This window comes from Poecilia mexicana, unplaced genomic scaffold (assembly GCF_051168715.1).
Source record: "Poecilia mexicana isolate PSO_F unplaced genomic scaffold, ASM5116871v1 scaffold_12, whole genome shotgun sequence".
Taxonomy (NCBI): Eukaryota; Metazoa; Chordata; class Actinopteri; order Cyprinodontiformes; family Poeciliidae; genus Poecilia; species Poecilia mexicana.
Window position 1 is genome coordinate 11,657,414 of NW_028263381.1, and position 4,421 is coordinate 11,661,834.

A 4,421-nucleotide genomic window follows, 5' to 3' on the forward strand; every position below is an offset into this window, starting at 1 on the left:
ACAGCAATCCGTCATGTTGTGTGTACTCGTGTCGTATGGTGGATTTTTCAAGGAAATGTCATATTTGAGTTCACTGGGAGGACAGGTAGTACTTTACTAAAATGAGATGCAATAAAAGCTGACAGTTTACAGACTTTCATTTCCCACATTGATGAAAATAATCACCTGTTTCCGGGGGTCTGACTGTCTGAAGCACAACATCTAATGAAATCTGTACAAGTCCTTTTTTTTATCCTGACTGTCTGGACATTACATTGAAAGCACTAAGTAAAAACTGCTGGGTTAAAAATAACCCAATACGTAACCCAGCGCTGGGTCAAATATGGACCGACCCAACGCTGGGTTGTTTTAACCCAACTGGGTTGGGTTGAGGGTTTGACCCAGCACATTGGGTCATGGCAACTAACCAAACGTTGGGTTAAATTGACTTGTTTAAATTGGTTAAACTGACCCAAAATTGGGTTGAAATTCATAACCCAACACAAGGGTTATTATACCACTATAGTTGGGTTAAAAAAAATTATTTTAAATTTCACTATATAAAAACAGGATTAAAAGACATATGAATTTAAAGCTTCTTTTATTTCCACATGATACATATATAGAGCCAGCAATTTCATTTACAAAAGTTACAAAACATAAGTAGTTAAATCACTTCAATTCATTTGGCTACAACTCCAGAAGTATCTGTTACTCCATATTAGAAAACATTTAATGAAAAAAAGTCTGTTTTAAAGCAAACTACAAGTAAACCTTTCAGCCATTAAACAAGGAGCATTTTTAACGACACTTTAGCATTTTGCCTGTCTCCCTGCATGAGGACATACAGGTTGTCACATTTTGTAGATGCACCACCAGGTTTGTCCCAACCTGATGGAGAGAGAAGACAGAAAATAACAGGCCATTAGTGATGAACTTATATAAACAGCAAACAATTTGAGCATGATTCAGAGATGAATGTTGACTTACAGGCTGGATATCAATGAAACCCTCTGAACTTCCAGGTTGATGGATCTGAAACTCTTCTCCCAAATGTGTAAGCAGGGAGGAGCACTGGCAGCAGCTGCAGGGCTACATCATCTTGTCTGCATGGGAAACATAAGCTTGTGTTAAAATGTTAAATGTTAACAGTTTATAAACATCTCTTGAGCTTCAATACCTTAAGGGAGAAAATTCATGTTGTTGAGAAGACGGCCGCTCCTTTCTCTTCTTGGCCATACAAAAGATCTTCGTTGAGAACAAGAGAGAGAAGCACAAAAACAGGCCTTTAGTGAATTTAAAGGTAAAGGGATACATTCTCAAAAACTAATTTCTGACTGATTCTAGTTTAACACAAAACCTCACTATTGAATGTGATGCACTTAAACAATCTGAGCATTATTCAGAGATGAAGGTTGACTTACAGGCTGGATATCAATGAAAACATCTGAATTTCCAGGTTGATGGATCTGAAACTTCTCCCAAATTAGTAAGGTGGAGCAGGAAGGGGTACTGGCAGCAGCTGCAGGACTACATCATCTTCTGTATCAAACATAAGTTAGTGTTAAAATGTTACAGTAACTAAAAAGCATGACAACATTTTAGAGAACATTTCTTCTGAGCTTCCAATACCTTGAGGGAGCAGACTCATGTTCTTGGTCATGCAGAAGGTCTTCGTTGAGAACGAGGAGTTTGGGTTTCGCTTAATTCTCCTGAAGATCCTGGATGTAAAATTACAAAATCTATCAGAAAAGACAAAATCACAAATCAAACTTTAATGACTGAATTAAATCTTATAGCTGTCTCAACTGCAAATAACTTGTAATTAGCCAGCAATTTCAAATGTTCAGAGTAATTTTATGTTCCTAAAAATAAATATAGCACTTAATAAAATAAAATGACATATAATTTAATTTAGAAGTAAAACTTAACACAAACTTAGTGCTGAATAACTTTCAGCACCAACTTTAAATAAATGTATTTGTAATTAATACCGTAGTAACAATAATAATAAAATGAGCAAACATTAACATTAGATATTGTCTTAGTTTTGCTTTTAATTCGTTGCCTAAAACCAGCGGGAGTTTGAAAGCAATGTGCCGGGAGACGGTCGTTCTCTCTCAGCTTAACGAGCCGCTCCGCCCGGTCAACTGACAGAGGGCGAGACGAGCCGGCGGCTGGAGGGGAGCGATAAGTGCGAACACGTCCGAGCATGTTTGTAATTAAGCTATATGTTAATAAACCGAGCGCATAATTCAGGTTTACACAACTAATTTATCGCCTAATAACTTTGCAAAAGTTATTTTATTTTCAAAAAGCATAATATACCCACATTATTAAAGCTCTGCTCGCTCTCCTCCGCCATTATTGCTGGTGTTCGAACACGTAGCCTCAGCCCGCTAAGGATGCGCGCGCATATTGCAAAAATCAGGGGACAAACCGTCAACTACCTTTCTTTTAAAACTAAATCGATTTTTAAAAATTTGACTATGTTAAGTTACGAACAAATATGATTGAGGTTATATTAAAAACTGAATTTAATTTACTTGACAAATTGTGCCCTTCCCCTTCATCTATTTTTTCCCCAACATCCGTATTGTAGCAACACCGAAGCTCTTTGTCAGAGGAACCTACCGTAATAAACATTTTAAATAACCATAAAAATAAATATCAAACATGTTTGAAATAAATTCAATTTATGTATAAAATTCTATAAACGTTGAAACTTTATCTTCTTTTTACTTACCATGTCTTATTTCAAAGTAGAGGAGAAGTCCGTTATGCAATGTTCACAGTCATGTTGAAAATGGAGGCTTGTGAAGAGGGGCGTGGCTTCTTCCAAGTTTCATCTTTAACCCAACCGTTTGGGTAAATCTACCCACCCAACTCCTGGCCCAACAGAAGTGTGCAAGATGTAGACTTCCGATAAATTTCTGACCCAACTCATGAGTTATGAATTTTGACCCAATATTTGGTCAAACTAACCCAACCTATGACCCAACAGCTTCAACCCAGAAATTGGGTTATGAAAATAACCCAGCATTTTTTACTGTGTGAAAGTAAAATTAATAATTCAAAGTAAAACTGAAACAATAACAAAACTGAAATTTCCTGCATTTTTATAATTAATTTGGCTCATTTTCTACATGTGGGCCTATCCTTTTAATATTCCAGAGTTCCTGCAAAATGAAGAAAAGATTATTCTTGCCTCTTGTATGATCAATGAGTGTGAAGATTCAGCACCCTACATGACTCAAATGGCTTCTGTATAATTAAACAGTCACTGATAATATATAGCCACTAGTGTGTTGGATCAAAGAGATATTTTAGGCTGTTTTGGCAGCACTAAACTCAGGTGGTGTAGAAATTAGTTTTCGCCAGGCCCTAACGCAGACGGGCGAAATAGCACTGCGACTGAGGACACTTTCAATTATCACATGAAAAGTCAGAGGAAGTTAAATTTTAATTGCCTCCGAGGTTTAATTGTTTCAGTCACCTTCTGGTTTCCGTAATTTTATACATGCGCGTTAATGCAAAATGAATAAAAAATAACTTGTAATTAAAACATGCACTTGCTTGCGACTTAGGAAACCGAGACAGACCTTCCAGAGTGAAATTACTAGAGAATTAGGAAAAAAGAAAAAGCATATTGAAAAGGGATTTCCTGGAGGAGTTAATTGTTCCTGTGTTCAGTTAATAAGACTATTTTATAGCACGTCATCACAGCTCATAAACAATGGTTAATCAAGTCTCAGTCTCATTTTGGCCATTTCCCTAATTTTCACCATGTGCGCTACAAAAATAATTGTGTTTTCAGAAATAAATATTTAGTGGGATATGTATATGTTTTTTTTTTTTTTGTTATTTGTTTTATTTTTGCTAGTGTGGAAGATTTTTTTCTGCAAATCTGGATTCTGGATGGAAATTGGACAGAAACAGATTTCGAGTTTCATCATTTGCTTGAACCTTTAAATCAGTTTTACTGATTCAGCAGCTCCAACAACAGCCACTTCTAGATGATAGAAAAATGCAGTGGTGTTTGATGTTCGCTGCAGGCACACGTCCCTCATAAGGTGCTTTTAATTACGTAACGGCAACCATGAGCTACATACACTTTTGAATTTAATACAACTGTAATTATATTAAAATTGTACCCTGTTGCAATTGAACAAACCTTATCAGTTTGTTCAATTGCAACTTACAACACATACATACTCTTTCATTCTACTCTCATTACTTGCTGTGAGTGCCCCCCATGCTCAATGTGAGCTTAAAGTTAGGTAATATGTAATTTCCAGGCACATTTTGTTATGCTATAGCACAATCAAGTAACTGCTACTTTCAGTTGTTATAAAAATGTTATATATATATATCAAACATGACTGAAGAAATTTGACTCCCCATTGTAACACCTTTAAATTAGCCCTCTGTTTACTTACTGC

The 4,421-nt window shown here is 36.1% G+C and overlaps 1 long non-coding RNA gene across 3 annotated transcripts; it reads right to left on the reverse strand.

Annotated features, from left to right (window-relative positions):
* Positions 1–563: 563 nt before the first annotated feature.
* On the reverse strand, positions 564–2,348 carry LOC148155991 (uncharacterized). Of its 3 annotated transcripts, none has more exons than XR_015764871.1 (6): positions 2,312–2,348; positions 1,612–1,700; positions 1,404–1,521; positions 1,160–1,227; positions 970–1,085; positions 564–870 (listed from the first exon to the last, which is right to left on the reverse strand). It is a non-coding gene; the product is annotated as an uncharacterized LOC148155991 (long non-coding RNA). The 3 variants fall into 3 exon arrangements; XR_015764872.1 differs by having other exon boundaries at positions 1,612–1,721; positions 2,312–2,342; XR_015764870.1 differs by lacking the exon at positions 2,312–2,348 and having other exon boundaries at positions 1,612–2,085.
* Between the last annotated feature and the right edge of the window lie 2,073 nt (positions 2,349–4,421).